The 25,420-nt window shown below is 34.4% G+C and overlaps 1 long non-coding RNA gene across 1 annotated transcript; it reads left to right on the forward strand.

The window, feature by feature from the left end:
• The first annotated feature begins 1,801 nt into the window (after window positions 1-1,801).
• Window positions 1,802-25,414, forward strand: LOC143233682 (uncharacterized). The gene is made up of 3 exons (XR_013018272.1): window positions 1,802-1,932; window positions 23,509-23,747; window positions 24,370-25,414. It is a non-coding gene; the product is annotated as an uncharacterized LOC143233682 (long non-coding RNA).
• The last annotated feature ends 6 nt before the right edge of the window (window positions 25,415-25,420 follow it).

The raw sequence follows: 25,420 nt of genomic DNA on the forward strand, positions 1-25,420 counted from the left end.
TGGTAGTAAAAAAGTTTTTATTTTTTTAAATTGGTGCTTTAGGTTTGTCCATTTCAGATTCCAAATCAGAGGTGTGTTAAATAGTATTCCTGATGTATTTTTGTTTCTCACTAGTTATTGGCCATGGAGCGTTTTGATCAAAGCTCATCACCTGGGCCGGACAATGAAAGGTAGAACTCCCCTCCATCTGTAGCCGATAGTGGGTAACGTTTTATTTAAGGCCAGATGATGTGGCCAATGTAGAAAGCGATCATAATAGATCACTAAGAGATGAAATAAGTATGACTAAAGTAGGACAAAGTACCAAAATTCAAGGTTAAATGGAGAAAGGAAATATTCAATGAACACATTAATTGTTGTGTGGATACATACATGCAGGAAGAATTGACACTTAGTGGTTATTACGTGTCGGATCACCTCCAGACAATGACGCAACGTAAAGATTGAGAAAATATTGGTTTATTTGGTTTTTGAATTTCGCGAAATGCTACAGGAGAGCCATATGAGCTAGTCATTCCTAATTTAGCAGCGTAAGACCAGAAGGAAGGCAGCTAGTCATCACAACCCACCGCCAACTCTTCGGCTAATCTTTTACAAACAAATAGTGGAATTGGCTGTCACTTATTATGCCTTTACCGCTGAAAGGACAGCATGTTTCGTATGACGGGGAAGATAATACTGGAAAGAAGAAGTAGCTTATGAGCCCTATGAACCGATAGCTGAGAAAGACATCAGTAATAATATATGAGATCTGGGGGGTGCTTTAGGATTGGTGGGATGAAGATTCTGCCTCACAGATTCTTAGTCGAAATAGGAAGAAAAGCGTTTCCAAAACGATATTTATATATACAGGTGAGGACTAAACGTTTATGTTTAAACTCAAAACTTGTCGAAGCGTTAGAAACAAATAAAAATAACTTACACTCCACACATTCTTTTTGTTCATATTTTTTATATGTCAGTTTTGGCTTAATTTGGCGTCTTTTATAACCGATATATTTCTATCTTTTAAATAAAGCACAAGCTATACCGTAGAAAATATATTTATGACATTGGACACCATCTTGAAGAAAATGTTATCCCTATGACCTTTTCGCACTTAGCTCGATTTTTTTGTCACGTGCTCTTTGAAATATTTTGTAGGTGGGGTTCATTTTTGGATTATCTTCTGTTAATACGAAGTTCTTGTTCTAGAAGGTCACAGATTGCAAATGAATGTTTTTTGGGTTGTTTTGCGTTTCGAAATAGTTAGATAATAGATAATATGTAACGTAAAGAACACTGTTAAATTATCTATTTTAGGCATGGCTAAGAGTGATAAGCCGTTCGACTCGTAATCCGATGGTCGCGGGTTCGAATCCCCGTCACACCAAACATGCTCGCCCTTTCAGCCGTGGGGGCGTTATAATGTGACGGTCATTCCCACTATTCGTTGGGAAAAAAGTAGCACAAGAGTTGGTGGTGGGTGGTGATGACTAGCTGCCTTCCCTCTGGTCTTATACTGCTAAATTAGGGACTCTTAGCGCAGATAATAGCCCTCGTGTAGTTTTGCGCGAAATTCAAAACAAACCAAACTTAATAGAAATACAACAATTGTGGTTTAGAAAATGAAACTTCAAATGTTTCTTTTCTAATTGAAACACATTCACTTGCTGAATTTATTCTTTATAATTCGTATTTTAATTGGTCGAGGTTACTTCCTGTTAACGTAATTTGCTGAATAACGAGGAAGCGGGTAAATGAATAAATAACCGTTTTAGTTCTTTAAGCATTTACTTAAATCAATCTGATTGCCGGCCGATGTTGGGTTATTATTGTGACGTCATTATCCGGGTATTCCATCAGCTGTATTTCCGCCATCGTGGTTCAGTGAAAACTGAACCACTTGATACGGTTTGAAGAGAAGCGAGCGTTAGAGTACACTTTGTGACGGTGAGTTAAACTTTCCTTTTTTTTTACTTACTCTTACGATTTCCTTTTAGGAATTCACACGAATGTTTTAATATTTGTGGAAATGAGTTACTACGTAAACAACGTGACTGCTGTTTATGTCGAAGATGTGAAACAAGAAAGTAGTGTGGGTAAGAGTTACTAACATTTTGTTTTACTTTAATAAATGGTGCATAAAGCTTATAATATATAACATTTATATTGGATAAATTACATGATGTTGCAATATATCCTAACCATGATTACTGTTGTCTAGGGTGTATTAAAGATGACAACCATTCGGTTTTTTTAGATTATAAATTTTATTCATTAAATTTTGTGTGGGTTATTAGATTGTCATTTTAACTTATCGTAACTGAACTTGTTTCATTTACTCGTGTTTGTGACACACGAAAATAAATAAATATGGTTTTAATACGAGTAGAGAGTGTCTAAAGATTATGTTCACCCTGGCCTTAGTTTTGGAATATTTTGTTTTCTTTCTGTGGTAAAATTTAACATTGAAATAAGTTCGGTACTACTTCGAAACTTGCAACATTTTAAACGAACTGTGGGTGACGTCACTTCCGGAACACTGTTTCTTGGCTTTCTTGTGTGTTATGTAAAAGGTTTAAAATATTTTTGATACTTTTGAGTGTGTGTGTGTTTTCTTATAGCGAAGCCGCATTGCGCTCTCTGCTGAACCCACCGAGGGGAATCGAACCATGATATTTATGATAATAAACAGTTTTGGGAAATACGAAGTATGCAGTGAGAATATCGTCGCCTATGCTTTTTTTTCAGTTTACAAAATCGAATTTACTCTTTGACTGGTGATGTTTTTATCCACAAAAATGCACAAATTCATCCTAAGGTTCATAACACGAGACTTAAAGAAGTTTGTCTTTCTTGGCTTACGTTACATCTTTCTGTACTGTGCAGAAAGACACCTTCTCTAAGTCACCAATTTTATCATCATTTTTTTCAATAACACATAAGACAGCTAAGGAAAAAGTGCATATAACAAACATTTTTAAGTGAGATACTGGTCTCGATAACTATATCTGAATAACTTATTTAATTCTAACCGTAGCAAAATGATGTACGAACTTAAAATGGAGCTTTGTTGTCAGAAGTGTGAAGATTTTTGTAGTTTATGTTACAACTGAGAGCGTATATTCTTATTATCTAACTATATGAAAGCACATCGAAACGTTTGTTGCCTTAATATTTGTATTGACATAACAATACTACTTATAAATAAGTAATTTTGTACATAATTTCATTTTAGGATAAGATTATTATTAAGATGCAGAGAGACAAAGAAATATCCAATATGTTTTAGCATCCTCTGTGTGTGTGTATATATATATATACATAGTAGTTATTAATATGTAGCTGAAAGGAATTCAGTCACCGAATTGGGCACGATGTAGTAGTTGGCATATCGGGCTGTGTATCAGAAACTAAAAGGTTCAAGTTTCCATATGCTGCCATACTTTCAGCTGTAGGGGGTGTTCTAATTGTGAAGTCGAACCAACTATTAGGCAAAGAGTAGCCGCAGAAGCGGCGGTTGCTACTGGCCAACTTTCCCGTCGAAGGGCATTTCAAATTCAAATAAGGCTATACTTCAACCTTGGGATCTTTCCTGCCTAGATGGTATAGTTCTTCCATTGCATAAAGTGCCGTTCAGTTTGAAAACACGATATACCGAAAGATAGCGAAGCGGAAGATGTTTTTAAATGACTAGAAATGACAAGGATATTAAGTAAAATAATAAGGAAGGTTAAAGTAGTATGTAACTTATCTGATACGAGTTGAATTAAATTATATGTGTGACTCGTGTTCGCTCCCAATGGCACAGCATTATGTTTGCGGACCCACGCTGCTAGAAACTGTATTTCGATACCCGTGGTGGGCAGAGCACAGATAGTCCATTGTGTATCTTTGTGCTTAATTCCAAATAATCAATCAGTCAATCGAGACTCATGTTTACATATCAACAAAACACAATCGAAATAATAAATACAAAATTCGATTTTTACAACCACGTGAGTTGGGTATGAATGCCCAACTTAGTCGTTCCTCAAACAAAGAGAGTCGGCAAAAAAACAAACTATTATTTCTGCATTGGCCGTGAAAATATGGCCAAGTTTCGAGCCTAAATGGAGTTGACTCAATCATAAGTAGTCTGTTTAACAAACATAATTTTTACTTGTCTTGCATTACTGAGAAGGAACCAAGTTAAAAAAATGTTGATAAATATGCTATTTAAATTAATGAAAATGTTAAGTTCTGGTCTATTACTTCAAATTATCAAGCGATGCACGAAAGACAACAACATTAAACATAAATACGAATCTGAAACAGTTTTCCACAAACCAACCACAGTATGATGAAGAAATTGATTCTTTTGACTCCAGTCTTTTTCGGTTTTGTGAGAACTCGGTAAATTAAGGTCCTTAGTTACCTTGTTATTGGTACCAGGAGATTTGTCAAGGTCCATGTCAATACAGTTTAAATCATATGGTTTTCTTTTGTACCCATGGTCGCCATTTCACGAAAGAGGGCGTTGCTAATCTTAATTCTCTGTACATTTTCTCTTATCCATTAATAGTTTAATACCATATTTATATGCTTTAAACTTTGATTCTACAACATGTTTATAACACTTTCGTTTCAGGAAAGTTCATAATAGCTAGTATTCACACTTCCAGTCGTAAGCTGTCATGAGACGGCATTGCACTGTCGAATGATCGAAAATTCGCCATGAACCAAATATATAGGTTCTAAAATCTGTTGCTTGTAGCGCCATGGCTTATATCTCGAAGAAGTGTATTAGCAAATCCTTCTAAGAACGTATATTAACTCTACATAAGCTGGGATATTCATGGTTTCGTTAAGCACGTATTTTAACCGTGATATAAAGAGTAGATATACCAAATTTTTATTACAGTAAGGGAGCATATAACACTCTCTACTATGAGTGGAATACGTAAGGTTAATTATCCACATATTTAATGCCAGTCACAGCAGACACAGAATTAACCTATTGCGGAGATTTAGCGGTGCTTATTTTACGAGATTATTATGCCCTGTGTTAAGTGTTCTTCATGTCTTGTGCCGGGTGAGACCTATTAGTTATCTTGTTTGGATTGTAAATCATAAGGTTCAAGGTTCGCGAATCTTTGCTACAGAAAATGCGTTATGTAGTTTGCAATTGCGGATGCGCTATAAGAGTGATAGTCAAACCCCACGGTCAGACAAGAGTAGACCAAGAATCGGCGTTGGGTATTCTTGACTATCTTACTTCCTTCTAGTACAACAGTTCAAGATTAATAATAGGGGCTCTTTGTTGAGCTTTGCACAAAGATATTCTGAGAGAAACAACCAAATTTTATTACCTTTATTTTTGGTTTCTTTACGTCAACGTTTTCATTTTTTCCGTTTAGAATTCTGAGTAAACGTTTTGGTAACATTGCTCGGAAATAGAAAATAGCTGTACGACACTTAACTCCATCTGAAAACACTATACGCATAAAAGTATTATATGTACATGTGTATGTCCCTGTATTGTTGTGCATTTGATTAATTTCATTTTGTTTGTTTGTTAAATTTCCATTTTCTGGTTGCTACAATGGGTATTGTAATTTGCTTAGCTAAGTGTATACTAAATATAGAGTATAGTGGTTTTTATACTGTATTTTCATGGTTCTGGCTGGCACAATGAGAATTTAATTTGTGTTTTAAAAATATATAACTATTTTCATGGCTTTGGCTAATACAGTGGGGTTTTAACTTGTGTTTGCTAAATGTATAACTGTATTTTCGTGGTATTCTAAAGATATAAGCTGTGTTTTCAGTACACTACTGATTGTTTTGATGACATTTTATTTGCCAAATGGTAAGTGAAATGGAAGATTATTGAAGGAAAGGACATTCTTTGTGAAATTAACCCTAGTTATTTGTTTAGGTACAATATCTTCATCCATACGCGATTATATCTTACATTAGGTTCAAATATGTTTTTTTTTTAATTAAACAGATATAAGTAATATCGCATTGTATAAGAAAATGTGCAGTTGTTATTGTAATTTTCTATGGTAAATGTTATAGAATAAAAATGACATACGGTATTGTCTGTTTTAAATGAATTATAGATTTTGATACATATCTTTACATATGTTTATTTTATTTATGAAAGAATTTTATAAGTCGAAATTGTAGGACTAGTACACAACCTACCATTGGTCGTGGAAGACCCTTCATAAAATGGTTTGTAAAGTTTATCCCCCATAGTTTTACTCGTGTGTGAAAACAGGTTCGATAATGCATCATTTAGGGAAGGTTAACATCTTTTGCAAGACAGGTAACTACTCGGAAATAGAAAACTTGACTTAACTATAATAAAATTTAAACTTGTTAAATAGAACATCAATAATTTTACATTTGTTTGAAAAGCACTCCATGCGTCTGAGATCCTCTGAAAGAAAACCCCAACGCAGATCTTAATTTAATAGTAATACAAAATCCACTGCCAATCTTATATTTGTTTGAAAAGCACTTCGTAAGTCCTAAATTTGTTTAACCTCACCAAAAATCAACAAAAAAAATGTATCATGAATCTCACATTTTTGTAAACTCCATCATGATTCTATAGGTGCATGAATATTTATAAAATGATTTAGAATTAATTTAAATACTTTCAAGTAAAGCATAATAAAACGTTTTCTGAACTCCAAGTAAGTGAGTGTTTGTTTGTTTTGAATTTCGCGGAAAGTTGCACGAGGGCTATCTGCGCTAGCTGTCCCTAATTTAGTAATGTAAGACTAGAGGGAAAGCAGCTAGTCATCACCACCCACCACCAACTCTTGGGCTACTCTTTTACCAACGAATAGTGGGATTGACCGTCACATTATAACGCCCCACGGCTGCAAGGGTAAGCATGTTTGGTGTGACGGGGGCTCGAACCCTCGACTCGTAATCGGGCCAAACGTGAGCGACTGGGAACAATAGAAGGGAGTGTAGAAAATGTCTTGCATGCAATTGACTTGAATATTAAAAATTGTCTTTTATATGAAGTGTCTGGTCACTAGAGAGAGATGGGGCAGCTTGTTAACTGTGACTTCGTTAAATCCATCCAGAATGTTCCTTTCAGTAGACTGGTTCTTCACACCTTTGAGACATTTCACGGAATCAATTTCTCCTTCAGTGAATGAAAACGCTCACAGGCCTCAACCTATGGTCCAGTAAAACTTTATTAAGACACAAGAGAACTTGGTTTAATATAACGAGAGAGAGAGAAAGAGAGACAGATTGACCTGCAAGAGTCATTGCCTTCTTGGGAGAAACTGACTTATCGTCGTCATAGCAACAAGAAGCACATCTCTAAAGGGCAAAAAGATGTAATCTCTTGCAATTCCTGAGTATTTTAAAGAAAGATAACACTTCGGAACGATTTATGTAAGCTTGAACAGCCATAATCGCGTCCAGCTGACTTTATTGCTGACATTTTTAATACTTAGTTAACGCATTACAAACGTTAGTACCATTTAGTAACGCATTACAAACGGTAGTAACATTTGGTTGACGTATTATAAACGTTAGCAATACCTAGATATCGTTCTATAAATGCTAGTAATTCATAGTTACTATGCATAAACGTTGGTTAAGCATTATTGTTCCAGGTTAACAAAGAAGATGACCTAGGAAGGTCGAAACGTTGTTCTCTACTTAGTAAAAGTGTTAATATCTATACCAGCCGTTATGAGATACACATAGCCGTCAAGTGTATGGGTATATCGTCGTATGAAGCATTATTATGGGTAAGTAATTTAGTCAATGTGCGACGACAATTATTCAGTCAATAGATTAAAGTGTGTTCACTGAATGACATCTATCAGTGCATTAGTCTTGAAGAAAATAACCGTATTAGTCAACTCGTTAACATGCCGGGCTGCGTATCAAAAAGTCCAAGGTTCGGGTCTTAATGTCTCACTGAGTAGGTTTTGCACATTTAGCTGTTGGAACTTTATCTCTTTGATAGTCGAAACCTTTGTTCGGTTAAGAGTAGCCACATAAGTAGTGGGTGCTTTTGATTATTTGATCTGCTTTGGGTCAGCAATTATGAATTAGGAACGGCTATATTTGAGCCCTACGAGTCTGTAACCTGACCGTTTGTCATCAGGTTAAAAATATCAAATACCTTTAAATAAATATAAATATTTTTTATCTTGACTAATATAATAAATATGTTTATATCCATATATTAAAACAATTTCATTTTTACATGAATATTAATTCTAACAGTGCTGATCGTTTTTTTGTTTCAAACTTCTACCATTTTAGTAAAGAAGAGCAAAAATATTGGTAACAATAAGTGTAGCTAAATGGAGAATTCTAATCGTTATAGATTTTATGATAGTTTTATTTTAAATCAACTACATTATTCAATTGTTCTACCTGGGTTTTAATCACAAGTTATTGATAAAATACTATGCAAGAAAAAAAAAGAAAATCAAAGTTGTTGTTTTTTTGTAGTCTGAAATATTGGATGAATTATTAGGGTGATTTTCATTGATCAAATGAAAGTCCGGTAGAGAAGATCTGTTTCAGCTCTTTAGCTGACTACATATCGTGAGCCGAAGTTTGATGTATTTACCGATAATGAACGGCCTGGAGAGCCCAATCAATGAAACTTTTTTAAACTGGTCAAGGTTTAAAATACGTGAGTAGGTGTTTGTAACTTGTTGGAGATTAAACGTCAGGAATAAATAGACAACACACTATCCACTTGTTTTACAAATAATATATTTGAAACAAGTTCAACATATGTACAGAAATTCTTTACTCTATAGGATATCGTAGTTTTATCTTAAACTGTAAATAATTCTCTTTTTTTTGTCAAAATTTGACTCAGGCTGATTCAATTACTTTAGAATGCAATTGACAAGACGAACCGTTTTTCTCCACTCTTATCACAATAGTATCAGTGAATAATTAATTCATTTAAATTACTCCGTGGGTTGTATTCGCATACTTGTATTCCTACCCTTAAATAATTGTCCCCTTTCCGTTAAAATCCACAAAGACAAATTCAGTTACTTTAGAGCACCAAATGATGAGACAAATTATCCTCATTATCCCTACTAAATTTGAAACTCACTTTAAAATATCGTCCGTTACGGCTAATAACTCACACATCAGCTTACTTCACGTTTTCTAACTTTTTTCTGACTCAGCAGCATTTTACTTTTCTTATTTCGTTCGCTTGGTCGCTTATATTTATACATTGCTTAAATGAGATTTCGAATTTTCTCTAAACTTTGTAAGTGATGCTGTAAAGCAACAATACTCACTTAAGATGAGAAAAATACCAAAGGTTCGAGCGACGTGACGTCAACAATATTAGTAACGCCTAGACAACAATGTAAGTACAAACACAACGCACCACTCTTACTGAGATATGTAACCAAACTTGTCATAGCTAACCGTCTTTGAAATTATAATTTTAACTCTGTTGTTACGAAAAACTAAACAATCATTGCGTATTAATTCACAAAATAAATTAAATGATAATGCTCACACTAAACAGTCTTGTATATGCGACATGGTTTGTTAAAATTAGAATTGGTATGAGTGGACGTACATATCTTACAGTAATTTCGAGAATTAGATTGTACCTGGATTTTAGCACTATAAGTCAGATTCTTATCGTGGACCTACCGAGGGACTCGGATTTATTGCCTTACGTTTGTCAGCCAATATTAATTTCTTTTCTGTAATGTTTGATTTTATTCTTTTGTTTCAAACATTCACTCAAAACCACATAAAGACCTTCTGAACATTTAATGGCTCCTAACGTACCGTATCTACGAGTGCGTTGGCGGGTTAGCGTTAAGTTGGCGGACTTACCACCTAGAATCCGGAGCTTGATTCCCTGCGGTGGACAGTGCAAATTGCCAATTGTGTAGCTTCACACTAATGGTTTTATCAAAATAACCATAACACCGACGTTTATGAGTTAATACTTAAAAGGAAAATCAGATTATTGCATTCGTTTTCTCCATAAACCTGTTAAGATTGTCTTTAATCCTGATTGTGCCAATTTGTCGAAATCACTTGAGTTTTATCACTTTTTCTAATATTATGCACCAATTATGTTAATCTTGTATGTTTTAACATTTTGAAAGTGCACGTGCAGTTGTTTGGCTACTTAGTTATATGTCAAACAGAATTACAGAAAAAGTAAAAATATATATATATATATTCTGTTGCAAGTAATATATGTTACATACACACATACAGTTAAATGTATATATATAATGCACTTTAATAAAATAATACTATAGTTTATATTTGCTAGTTGAGAATCTTACTAACAGATGGCATTTCCTTGACTTATTTACTTTCGGATATTGCTAAAACTTACGTTTTTCGTTAGTACTTTAGCATTTGCTTAGAATAAAATTCTATAGGAAAGCGTAGATTTAATTAAATGCTAATTATTCCTCTAACATGTATATATATATTACACATCTAACTGCCTTTATGTTTTATTTTTTTTAACATAACAGATATATCCCAACCAGGCCCAGCATGGCCACGTGGATTAAGGCGTGCAACTCGTCATTTGAGGGTCGCGGGTTCGCATTCCCGTCGCGCCAAACATGTTCGCCCTTTCAGGCGTAGGGGCGTTATAAGGTACGGTAAATCCCACTATTCGTTGGTAAAAGAGTAGCCCAAGAGTTAGCGGTGGGTAGTGATGATTAGGTGCCTTCCCTCTAGTCTTACACTGCTAAATTAGGGACGGCTAGCGCAGATAGCCCTGGAGTAGCTTTGCACGAAATTCAAAAACCAAAAACAATATTCCAATCAAATTGAAACAGTTTGAAGTTATGGATATCATAAATAAATCCACCTTATTATGCTATATCATTTTATTATCAGAAAGAGTTACGTATTTATGTACGGCAGAGCAACAATCGAAGCATGTAATTTGGTTTCATTAACCTTAGTCCTTCTTGCTCTATGGTTAGTTGTCAAGATATGTATCGATATTATACTAATTCTCGTCGATGTGAAACAAACAACAATCAGAGAAAATCCAAAAGGAAAAATAATACCCTTGTGGTTATTATGTTATTTCTAGAAAGGACCGACATGTGATAAATACGTTTGATGCTTTGGTAGATGATAAATATCTATTTCTATATTTGTTAGATTTTATTGCAAAACAAGAGGGGTCGGGCATGACTTAGTTGTTAACTCGCCTTTAATATGAATGTGAAGGTTCATGAGTCACTCACTCCTCGTTACCACACATAAAAAGAGTGACGAAAATATCTCACTCTTCGATTAGTGGATGCCGGTACTATTTGCTGCTTTAAACGTCACTTCTGTTTGGCATCATCTTCACGTATTCTGCTAGTAAACACTTCGCTGAATTGAAGTTCTCATTGACAGCATTGAGATAAAAAGGTTGAAATGGACGCCAGTCTCGAACCATTGGTCTTTTTATTTTATTATATTTTATTTTATTTTTTTAATTTCACGTAAATCTATACAAAAGCTATTTGCGCTAGCCGTCCCTAATTTTGTAGAGTAAAACTAGAGGGAAGGCAGCTGGTCATCACCACCCACTACCAACTCTTGGGCTATTCTTTTACCAACGAATAGTGGGAGTGCCTGTAACATTATAAAGTCATCACGGCTGAAAGGGCGAGCATTTTGGCTACGAGGGGAATTTGACCTTACAACCCTTAGGTTACGAGTTGAACGCCTTAACCACCTGGCTATGCCGGATCCTTCCTTTTATTTATCTACCTAAACTTACATGGTGCACGTGAGTTCTTTAACCGAAATTAATCACAATTCACTTAGCGAGTTTTCATTAATAGCAAACAGACAAAAATTTGCTTTCAATATGCTTAAGATTAGTTGTTCACACTTTATTTCGGCTTTCAAAAGACACGATTGAAAGACAGCATTCAGGGAACTTTAGTTATTTTCATTCTGTAAAATATTTACAAGGCACGTTGCAGCCCGTTAGTGACAAACTAACAACAAGAACAAAAACTATGCAATTCCAGTCTCAAAGCTCACGGAGTTACTTAACGTTCACGAACAGGTATTTATTAAAAGTTTATAATTACTAATACAGTTGGAGCCAACAGTCACGTTCCTGTGCTTATTACTTCTATCTGAAAATCACTGACGCGTTATCTCGCTCGCTCGTGCACACCATTGATTTCCCTATGTGCTCATGCCTGCTGGACACGTTGAGTTTAAATTGTTGTTAAAACTCAAGAGGACAAGGCACCGAATGAACGAACCTAGACTGGTTGTCATTTAAATCATTTCATTTTATGCTTAATGTTTCATCAGGGCTGTAAACCAACATATGTAGGTGGATTTCAGAGCAAAGACATCTTGGTGGATTTCAGGATATTAAACGAATAAACATAGAGTACCTAACATCGCATATAGGTGGATATCAGTATATACGTTAACGGACACATCTAGATAGTGTATCGAGTAATTCAGTAGTACTAAAAACATTCAGGGCATATAACTTGGTTTTATGAGATATTTGAGTTGTTGTGGAGAAAGTCCGGGTGGATTTCAGAATATTTAGGTGGATTACAGATTTATACAAGAGAGTTGTATCAGATGTTTTTGTGGTTCTGGAAGACATATTAAATGTTAATTAGAATAAGTAAGACAATTGTATCAGGTGTTTATATCAGGTACTTGTGGGCAACATCTATAGGTATATTTCAAAATGTGCAAGGCTGTGTCAGATGTTTTTGTGTTCTAAGAAACATAGAGGTGGATTTAAGAGTATAAAATGTGTTATACCAAGTGTTTGGGGCTCGGCATAACCAGGTGGTTGAGGTACTCGAATCGTAATCTGAGGGTCGCGGATTGGAATCCCAGTCACACCAAACATGCTCGCCCTTTTAACCGTGGAGGCGTTTTGATGTGTCGGTCAGTCCCATAATTTGTTGGTAAAACAGTAACCCAAGAGGTGGCGGTGAGTGGTGATGACTAGCTGTCTTCCCTCTTGTTTTACACTGCAAAATTAGGGAAGGCTAGCGCAGATAGCTCTTCTGTAGCTTTGCGCGAAATTCAAAACAAATCAAAACGAAGTGCTTGGATTGCCCTAGGTTTATGTTTAAATATGTCATTCATTACTTAGAATAACACGCTAAGAACTACTTGCTCGTTTAATTGCGGTGTTGGTAGCAATAGTGAAACTTCATAGATTTCAGCTACTTTTTGTTTATGTGTCAACCCATTTCACGGTAATCAGATCACATCGGCTCAATAAATTCAAAAGAATCTTAATAAAATACTTCAGTCTTTAATATACGAAGCAAAATGTTTAAGAGATATTTCGTATACCGTGTGTCGCTACACGTATAGAAGCGCTAACGTAGTCTAATCAATATGCGCGAACGCTAAATTCTAATCAAAATTCGCAGGAGCGTAAAATTTTGATAAGACATGATTCCAATATGATTTAATACGCCGGTAGAACATGTGTTTTATGATACGTACGGAACAAGCATGTATTTGACGACGAATAGAGATATAAGAAACCACAAGTAGTCAACACACGTATCCATTCACATGGACTGGTTTTGGTAGAAGTTTTAACGTACATAACAAACCACAAGTAGTCAGTACATGTATTCATTCACATGAACTAGTGTTTGTAGAAGTTTAGCACACAACAAACCACAAAGCAGTCAACAGAGCAGTTTAAACGCGTTTTATTAACGTTAAGAAACAATCTGACATTTGTGTTTTAGTTTCCGCATAATCTGTGTGTTGTATGTCATTACAACGTAGATGTTCAGTATATATGATAGTAAATGTTCTATATTCTACCTGGTGTTCGGACCCCATCATTTTACAAATAATTCAAGAGGTAATGTAATACTCATGCTAGAATCTACTCTCACCTGCAGTATCTACTGTTTTACCCTTGCAGAACATTCAGTTTCGCTGTTTCCGTGCTTGCTAGTATAAATATTTGCCCTGGTTTATAATAATGTTATACACCTGATAATAGAAAGAGAAAACTCATCTTCGTATATTTCTCAAGGGAAGTTTGAATGATCCGTTTGATAAGATTCTCTCCCAGTTGTCCCGACCCCCATTTTTTATTCTAAGAAGATACGAGCTTACTACCCAGAAATTAACTTGCTTTCTAACATGTACTGAAAAATATCCCAAAATTAAATTCACTTTTCACAGTAAAATATTGTACAAGAACTGTATTAACTTTAATAGTTTCATTCATTATCGTTTATCCATTAGCTATCACATTAGAGCAACAATATCAACATTATTTGTATGAAGTCCCCATAGAACTGCTGCTACTTCATAAATTATTACACTAAACTGAATAAGGTAGCGGAACAACTACATCCTTATTTCAACGTGTTTGTTTTTTTACATCGATTGGTTTTTATGTGCTTAATATTTAACGTTTCTGTAGAAGAGTCGAAAAGCTTAATGAAGTTGTCTTTTCTAAAGCAAAAGTGAGCGTAATTTTGGATGGTAAAATTACAATTTTGTAACCTTCATAAATAAGAGAAAGATTAGAGGAATACACAAATCATCTTATTACTTTGAATTTTTTTATTAATTTAGGATAAGTACATAAAAACAAACGCGGTTGCATTTATGCATTTCTATTTTAGGACTACTTATTCAAAATAATACATTTACAGATGAACAAATAATTAAGACCTTATATACACACTTCTAGAAAACGTAGTTTCTGTTCATTAAAATTAGACTAATCACGTGACTTCTAAAACACATAGATATTACTACCCGGGTAATATCATGGTTATTGTGCATATAAGAATCTCTTTCTCTCTGACTCTTAAAGGAACATGATGGCGAGTGCTCTTGTAACAGGATCATCGTTAGCAAAGGATGCTTGATTGATCGGTTGCTTAAAAAAAGATCTATCACAGCTGATTATCAAGAGAGGCAATCTAAACTGAATACGTTTGTAACTAGTAACAACGATAGTCATCAACAATTGGAAAGACGATTGGATAAGCCTGTAAAGAACATGAGACATCAGACCTGTCTGGACGGGAAGACGATTGGACAAACTTGTAAAGAACAAGAGACATTAGACCTGTCTGGAGGGAAAGACGATTAGACAAGCTTGTAAATAACAAGAGACATCAGACTCATCTGGAGGGAAAGACGATTGAACAAGTCTGTAACAAGGAGAGACATCAGGCCCGTCTGGAGGAAAAGAATTGGACAAGTCTGTAAAGAACAACAGACATCAAACATGACTGGAGGGAAAAACTGGACAAACCTGTAAAACACAAGAAGTATAAAACCTGAGTGGATAAAAAGACAGTTGGACAAGCTTGTAAAGAATAAGAGACATCAAACCTGTTTCAGTTACCCAGTGTATTTAGAAGTGATAAGAATTTCATTATATTCAACGGCACCATCTAATGGACATAAAAATAAATTATATTGTAGCTGAAAACCAGTCTGAAAAAGTGTTAATCACAGATGTAAACAGCAAGACCTAACGTAGTAATGTTTTGAGCATACTGTTTGGTCAGATAATGACCGGAATTGTCTCTTGAGTGCTCTTTTACCCTTTTTTTATGTTGAATGTAGAATACAAATGTAAAGCAAAATAACAAGACACTTTCTCCTTGTTGTCGTATTTTGAAAGTGTATATACTGGAGGTGGTGTAATGGCGCGGGAAAGTTTGACGCGAATAGGTTGGGTTCTTTTACGTATTTAGTAAGCCAAATAACATCTAAATAATTTCTGGAGTACGGTAATGTGTCCATTCACAATTCGCCACGCAATCTCAAAGTCTCCTTCGTATTGGGCATAGTTTGCACAAACCCGACTATTGTAACTCTACTGAAACCAAAGGACTATTTCCAGCCAAGGATCGATAAATAAAACGAGACTTCTTTCTATTTTTTATCAACTTAGCATTAGATGAGTGTACTAATATATGATGTCTTCAAAGTAACGGATGAGAACGTAGAATAAGTAACAAAAAACATAATAATATGTTATTGGAGACATTATTTTAACAATGAAATACATTCAAACGAAGACCTTGTAAATAGAAAGGAAGGACATAACAATTAAATTTAAAAAAAACTTTCATCGGGAAAAATCTGGATCTGATAATTTAGACATTAATATGTTTGTTTGTTTTTGGAATTTCGCACAAAGCTACTCGAGAGCTAGCCGTCCGTAATTTAGTAGTGTAAGACTAGAGGGAAGGCAGCTAGTCATCACCACCCACCGCCAACTCTTGGGCTACTCTTTTACCAACGAATAGTGGGATTGATCGTCACATTATAACGCCCCCGCGGCTGAAAGGGCGAGTATGTTTGGCGCGACGGGTATGCGAACCTGCGACCCTCAGCTTACAAGTCGCACGCCTTAACACGCTAGGCCATGCCGGGCCCCAGACATTAGTAGGGCCAGGGTATTAACCATCTTTAACCTTGAAGACAACGATACCATTAGGTTAAAAAGTTTTTCTTCATACTTTTAGTGCTAATCATCTCTACTGAAAATTATTTTATTTGTGCTGTCAACAAAAATTGTTTTCACTCCTTGTTTAATATTACAGTTTAAGGAAATTACGCTAATTTGTCATTTAGATATATCTAAGTATATGAATTATGTATGTATGTGATAGTTGAATTATTTTGAATAATGAAACAATCAAATATATCGTGCGTTTCAGTTTTCTTTTTAATGCAACACTTTGATTTCTTCAATAGATGTAAAGTAGTTTCTCAGTTATGTCCGTAGAATCTGCATACTACTAATTTGTGGTACGCAGACATAAACCTCGTTTCTTCATATTTCTGTGATACATTTCCGACATAAAATTTGTTCGAAATACGTTGTCATAGTTAACAATAACACCTAACGGTGTGAACATTCTACATAAATCATTTGTTCAAAGTTTGTTGTGACGGCGATTATCAGTAACACTTAATGGTGTGAACTTCTAAATAAATATTTTGTTCGAAGTTCGTTGTGACGGTTATTATTAGTAACGGCCCGGCATGGCCAAGCGTGTTAAGGCGTGCGATTCGTAATCCGAGGGTTGCGGGTTCGCATCCCCGTCGCGCCAAACATGCTCGCCCTTTCAGCCGTGGGGGCGTTATAATGTTACGATCAATCCCACTATTCGTTGGTAAAAGAGTAGCCCAAGAGTTGGCGGTGGGTGGGGATGACTAGCTACCTTCCCTCGAGTCTTACACTGCTAAATTAGGGACGGCTAGCACAGATAGTCCTGGAGTAGCTTTGTGCGAAATTCAAAAAACAAACAAAACAAACAAAAAAATTATTAGTAACGCTTAACGGTGTGAACTTTTTTTACATAAATATATCGTTTGAAGTACGTTTATTAACAATAACTTTTGCATGTTGTAACGGTTATTCAAAGCGGTTTGTAATAGTGTAAAGTGTTAAAACATACTTAAAACGACACATTGGTGTGGATTACAAACATATTGTTACCATGAGTCGTAAACATAATTTGCTAGTGAGGAAGTGTAGGTGCTTATCACCATTTATTTTTATATGTACAACAAACTTCTTAAGTCAAGCATCGGTAGCTTCTGTGTTAAACACAATAAAGTACGGAAGTCAGATAATATAAAATGGATCTCATTTCAGTGTTTGATTATTTGTTTTTACATTTTGTTACACTTCAGTGTTTGATTATTTGTTTTTACATGTTACACTTCATTGTTTGACTACTTGTTTCTACATGTTGTTATACTTTATTGTTTGATTATTTGTTCCTACCTTTTGTTACACTTCATTGTTTGATTATTTGTTCCTACCTTTTGTTACACTTTATTGTTTAATTATTTGTTCCTACCTTTTGTTACACTTCATTGTTTGACTACTTGTTTCTACATGTTGTTATACTTTATTGTTTGATTATTTGTTCCTACCTTTTGTTACACTTTATTGTTTGATTATTTGTTCCTACCTTTTGTTACACTTCATTGTTTGATTATTTGTTCCTACCTTTTGTTACACTTTATTGTTTAATTATTTGTTTCTACATTTTGTTACACTTCATTGTTTAATTATTTGTTTCTACATTTTGTTACACTTCATTGTTTGGATATTTGTTCTATGTTTTGTTACATTTCTTTGTTTGATTATTCGTTTCTACATGTTGTAACACTTCATTGTTTTATTATTCGTTTCTACATGTTTTAACACTTTATTGTTTTATTATTTGTTTCTACATGTTGTAACATTTCAGTGTTTTATTATTGGTTTCTACATGTTGTTTCACTTCATTGTTTGGTTTATTTGTTCCTAGATTATATTACATTTCATTGATTGTTTGTCCCTACATTTTTTTACATTTCATTGTTTGATTATTTGTTTTTTACTTTTTGCTATAATTCTTTCTTTGATTATTTGTTTCTGCATGTTGTTACATTTCATTGTTTGGTTCATTTGTTTTCACAAGTCGTTTATTTACATGTTTCATTACTTGATTCCATAGATTGTTGTATCAGATTGCTTGGTTTATTTGTTTTCACAGGTCGTTTAGTTTCATGTTTCATTATTTGATTCCACAGATTGTTGTACCGTATTGTTTAGCTACTTAATTGTACAATGTGTTTCATTTCATTGGTTCATTGATGGTAAAGTTTGTTGCACATTACTGGTAGCCTACTTCATTCAACAGTTTGTTTCAGCACAGTTTGTTTATAAAGGTTTTATATCAAGGTTTCCACATTTATAGCCACAAGAAAACGCCTCAGAGAACGGCTCTGAGTTGTGTTTTTTGCCCTTGTACACATTTTTATCTCGTAGCTCCGCCATATCATGATCAATTTGAGATCTAATTAAAGTTTTCGACTCAAAAGGTCAAACCGTTTCGATTGATGTAATTGACTATGCCGAAGGTCCCATAGATTAATTTACTCTAATCCTGCCTAAAATAATTTAAATTTGAGGAGGCTGATAGAGGTCATGATGAGTTTCAACTTTGTATTTCTGGCGCACAAACACATAGCTAATCGAACAGGATAAGAAGATATAAGAAACTACAGCAGGCTAACAAGACTGTTATGAGGAAATGTAACTAAAATCATGAAAAGTTCACGTATTTATGAAAGCCAGTGTTAGAATTCGGATTTGAGATCATATTTGAACAGATCTCTTCGAGTGTGATCTAATAACGTATAGTTTTACTTATTTTTCTGTTATGTAATAAACGATATAACAAATTAACAACATTTTCAAAGGGGGCACTTTTTTTTTCTCCACCACCTATAGTATGTTAGTTCCTAAAATTGTAGCCGGAGTTTTTGTTTTCACAAACTCCATTTATTTTTGAGATTTGTTTATATATTATTTTTAGAACAAAGTTAACATTAGGCCATCTGTTTTGTCTACCACAGGGAATCGTATCCCAGATTTCAGAGTTATAAGTCCATCAGCTTACCGCTGTTTCACTTTTTCTCGAGCTGCTGATAGGTTCTAACAAATTAGCTACAATTTCACATTTACCATAAGCTTCCCAGGAGAACAGCTACGCCCTACTGAATATTATACTGGACCTCAGCGATCCAGTTTCACATTTACCATAAGCTTCCCAGTGGAACAGCTACTGAATATTATATTAGACCTCAGCGATCCAGTGTGATACAATCTTATCGACAGTTTTTCAGTGATAGCTTTGTCACCATGAGGTTTATTTCTTTTTTGATTGCCTTACTCTTTCTTACTGAATCCAGGCAGCACTTTGAGTTTTATCACACTTTTATCATCACTTTTGAAGTTAATACGACACTAATGTGAATGATTAATCTAATTCTTGTACGGTCTCTTAGTTCTGTACGAAATAAATGTCTTACCTTGACGTATAAGTCGTTAAAAAGATAAATTTCTTTATAAACGTTTGTCAAGAACTTCAAATAATAAATGCCAGAAGCATGTTTTTAATCAATCTGAAACCAAAGGGTTACAGGCATATAACTTGTTAACTTCACAAATAAGTATATTTTTGTTATTTAAGTGTTATATTTGTCACAAATGCTTTTGGAAATGCTTTAGTGATGTAGTGCTTAGACTGGTTCTAAACTCTACGTCTTAAAACAATTATGGTGTAAAACGTCGTTATTTGCAAATGTTGATGAGCTATTTGAAATATCATTAATTTAATGTGGTAGTTAATTTAACTGTTATCTAATAGTTGTTAGCTATAATTAAAAGATCTACCATCGTCATATCTACTAAAATGTTGCCATTTTTCCAATTTCTTAGCGGTAAGTCTGGCAGCTTATAACGCTCAAGATCGGATTCTGATACACACGATGGGCACAGCACAGATGGCGCTTTGAGTAGCTTTGCACTTAACAGCAAAGAAACAAATTAAATGAAATGTAGTTAGGAATAAATGGTACTTAAAACACCATTCACATATTTTTACCCGGAACAAAACTGGCCTTCCGTCCCTGCTAAACAATACAGAGTTCGTTTCCTTACTTTCCACGGAACGCAGATAGCTCGCTGTTTAGCTTTGAGCTAATAGTGAACAAAAACAAAAAATGGCTGTAGGTGGTTCAACGCCAAGGACTTATGACACTAAAATTTAGTGCTCGACCCCCTGCAACAGGCACAGCGTAAATGGCTCATTATGCAACTTTCAGTTAAACAAAGCATGCCTAGACTTTGTTATAAATAATGTCTACTTTGGTAACTCTTTAATCGACAGGCAACACTTTAAATAATAAAAAATGGTGGAAATAAGAGAACACTGCTGGAAGCTTGGGTGACACATATCGACGATTAAGGATTTTTCGGCCGTTTGTCATATTTTTACCGAGAAACAACATAGAATATTTCGGTTATTTGACAGGTACTTTCCGAGTAAACCCAAAATGTGCAAGTAGGTAGGTGCGCTTGAGTCGCAATCTGAGTATCTCGGGTTTGAGCCTCTCTCCACCGCAGATGTTTTATAATGTAAAGGTGTGCGTGTATTTTCTTAGAGCAAAGCCTGATCGGGCTATCTGCTGTGTCCACTGGGGAGAATTGAATTCCTGAATCTGGCGTTGTAAATCCGTAGACTTGCCGCTCTCTCAGCGGTAGGGACTAATGTAAGGGTTAATCATATTATGTAGTGGTAAAAGAGTAACCGAAGAGTTGGTGGTTATGATTATATGTTTTTCCTATGGTCTATCACTATATCAACGTGTAGCTTTGCGCGAAACTTAAACCAAACTTCGTGAGAAACAATGTATAGTATTTCACTTTTTGTTTAATATCATGGAAAGTAATCAATTAATTTTATTTAACTAATTAAATTAGAGATATATAAATATATTATATTTGGTGTATAAGGCCAAATGTTTTATTACATAACCAATAAATGACATATTTTGAATGTTTTATTTTGGTCATTTAATATATCTTGACCCGTTAGATTTTGTTTCTTAGTTTGCCACAGATAATTAATAATATTAGTTATAAAACGCTTATGTGTACTGGTGATTATGGTGCTACCTTATTGTTTACTCTGCTCTTTTTATGAAACTGGAAAACATGTACTAGCCGAGCACAAAATGGAAAATTATGTTCAGTAATTGATTATTGCCATCTAGTGTTAGGAAATCTCGTTAAATTCACGTTCTATTCCTGAATAGAAGTTTTTCTTTTAGAATATTTTATGATGCATTGAATATATGATTGCATTAGTTTCTTTGAAATCATTTGCGCTACTTAATTGGTTCCCGAGTAATAGTTGCTTGAAAATGATTTGTTGATTTACGTTTCTTTGGAAAACGTTTGGCATTCAATAAAGGAACCTTTCGACTACAATAACGAGTTTATCAACTCGTTGTTAATAAGCGAACTTTATAGCCCTTAAAATATCTACATTTTACAGAAGCACAGCAAAATGTAACTGTTATTCTGATTTTTTGTAAGCTACTCGGTATTTGGTACTTTCAACTCAAACGGCATCTTAAGCAACACACAAACTAAGTGGCTAGACCATAACGATCACCAGACATGATCATACCTTATGGCTCAGCATGGCCAGATAATTAGGGCGCTCGACTCGCAATCTATGGGTCACAGGTTCGAATTTCCGTAACACCAAACACGATCGTCCTTTCAGCGTTATAAGATGATGATCAATCCCACCATTCGTTAATAAAAGAGTAGCTCAAGAGTTGGTGGTGGGTGGCGATGACTAGCTGCCTTCACTCTAGTATTACACTGCTAAATTAGGAACGGCTAGTACAGATAGCTCTCGTGTAGCTTTGTTCGAAATTCAAAAACAAACAAACCCTACCCAATTTCGAACTTTTAAGGGCAACTAGCGGCACCTGCTATCGAGGTTCATACTTTGAACGACATAATGAGCTCAAATGTCAATGTTTCGACTCTTTCGTTACAACAGAAACTGCAGAGCGAAATCGGCAACATATCAGGGCTCGAACCTTGGATTTTCAGATTAGAAGCACTACAAATTAACTATTTAAACAATTCATATCAGTATCGTTCATTACATTATTTCCTCCTGATGTATTATCAACAGACTGTTGTCACTTTTTATATAAAAACCAAAACGTATCCGTTTGTGCGAACTCGGCAATGTTTGCAAGTGCTTATAGATATAAATTTCCTAAACGCTTGGCGCAAAATAGACGAACTTTGCAATATTTTTTATAATTTTTCTTTCTTTCTTACTATTTCCCTTTGTGGCACAGCAGCAGGTCTTCAGGTTTAGAACGCTAGAAACCAGGTTTTCAATACCCGGACTAAGCAGAGTACAGATAGCCCATTGTTTAACTTTGTGCTTAATTCCAAACAAACAAACTTCTTGTTTCGTCAGGATGGGGTGAAAACTTAATACTAAACTAACATATCGTGAAAGAGAAAACTGATCACATTCTCTCATCAGTTTGGATCAGTTAATACTTTAAACTCCAAACATTTGTGTTTTCTTCCATGGTTATTCTGAAGAACGAAAATATGTTTCCGAAATGCAAGACTATTCAAGAGTGTTGCTGTAATTTATGTTGAACTTTTTAGTGTAGACTAATTTTGTGGATTATAATAGAAGTCAAAAGAAAAAAAGTGAGATTTTCTCGAAAATGCTGAAAACTTATAAATTAACACACGCAAAATATTGAAGATTAAACGGCTGTAATTATTAAATATAGTAGCTTTCAGATTATCGAAAGTTCAGCTCTTTATTGTGGCTTGGATAACTTATTTTATGAGATACGATACTACGTGCGAAACACTATTGGAAAATATCAGATTTATGTAATTTTATATTTACGTTCAATGACAAACAAAATCATGGACATAATTGAAAGTATCGATGGAAATCATAAATAAGACCCGGATTTAATTTCTTATTCAATTTAAATAATTAATTAAATATTTTTGTTCAACTTATTTACATTACTTTATCAAAAGTATTAAAGAATATACTACATTCATAAAACCACTACTATGATTAGCTACTTATTAGTTCTGTTTATTTTTAGTACAAAACTACATTGAGCTGTCTGCTACGTTCCAGTGGGAAATATAATTGTGAATTTCAGCGTCATAATTCCATAAATTTATCACTGTCCAGCCAGGAGACTGATTAATTTTACTTTGTAAGTAATTCTACAAACCTTTTAGTGAGAAAGAAAGACAATATGTTATGATGCGTCAACCACATTATGTTTGACATATCCAGTGCCAGCAAGGCTTTACGCATAATACCAGCTATGATCAGGTCAGTTGGGATACTATATATATAGTAGTGGCTTAGACGGTATGTATATATAGATATCATAATTTGTTTTTGTAACCAACAAGTGTTACGATGTGAGACAGATTCAGCAAGATGTTATTATCATTATTATATAAGTAATTAATAGATAAAAAAACTTTTAAGGGAAGAATCAATAACACAGCAATGTTTTATTCAGGAACATTACATTATGCAATTTTAAATTTATACTTAATTACATTAAATAGTTACTAAATAATATTTCATAATCTTTATGTTATGGACTTAAACATATTTTATTAATCAGTAACTTCTATTAATCCACGAAAAAATAGTTTAAAAAATTTAACCGAAAATAATACAAAATAATAAATATGCACGTGCGCTTACGGCACGTAATGAAAAGCTCCACCTAACGGTTTTAACATAAATAAATTATTTATTTTTTCACTAGTATTTCTTACTATTCGTTTTTAATTTGCAAGTTAAATTGGATGCTTTTATCACTCATTAGTGGAACGATAAAATTTCGAGCTACTGAATAAATTAGATGTTCATTGTTATTACGGAAAGAAAGTGATGAGAGAGAAGTCTTTAACTTTTGATGTATTTTCTTTCTCTTCAGTGTCGCTCCCCAGTGGAAGAGCGGAATATCTGCGGACTTACAACGCTAAAAACCGGGTTTCGATACCCCTGATGGGCAGAGCACAGATAGCCCATTGTGTAGCTTTGTGCTTAACTCAAAACAACAATTCTTCAGTGTCATATGCCAGAATTAAATATCTTTATGCTTTTTATTCAGATGCACATGTTAGGATTAGGATAATTGTTCCCTAACATATAAAATATCACAGGTGTCGTGATACAATGATACGATGCGGGTATTGTATTGTGAAGTTGTGATACCATTGTGTCGATACATTGTCCGATACGATTTATGTATCTTCACGAAATTTGGCAAGTTTTCAGTAAACATTATAAGTGTTTTGTACAGAAAAAACAACAGTGTTTCTAATAAACTATTCTTCCTAAAATTAATGTTTTAATATGTGTAGTTCAAGTAGTAGTCACTATAAAATAAAGATAATAAATTACAGACAAGACTGTCGAACTTTGTAACAAACTGTATCAGACACATCTCGTATCGCGGTATCAATATCTGGCTATGTGTCGTATCGACAGCTGTGATGAAACACACATTTCTATAAAATAAAATATAGTGTGGAAAATTTTAATATTTCAACTAGTGTTATTTTATTTTAAGCTAATATTTCGTGGCATGTTTAAATTCATTTGTTTGTTTCAACATTTCGCACAAAAGTATACACGGCATATGCCACGAAAGATTAGCTATCTATTCATAGCTGACTCAGTTCTTTAACTGATAAACTGGTCAACTGCAAGAGCCGCAAATTCTGACCGAGTACTGGGAATTGACCGCAACCAAGGTCAAAATGTGCGGAGCACGTTTTTAGAGGCAGTGGGTTCCAAACCATGATTCACAGTAAGGGGCAGTTAACCACTCGCCTACGCCAGTTTAAAATTTCTTCATAAAAAGTGACACGTTGCGAAATGTAATTGCAAGACATTTCCTGATGTTTATTTTGTTTTTAATTAATACATCTTCTAAACACTAGTTTTGTCTTTAACGTTGTGCTCTTCCTTTAAGTGAAATG

The sequence above is a fragment of the Tachypleus tridentatus genome, chromosome 12, assembly GCF_004210375.1.
Source record: "Tachypleus tridentatus isolate NWPU-2018 chromosome 12, ASM421037v1, whole genome shotgun sequence".
Taxonomy (NCBI): Eukaryota; Metazoa; Arthropoda; class Merostomata; order Xiphosura; family Limulidae; genus Tachypleus; species Tachypleus tridentatus.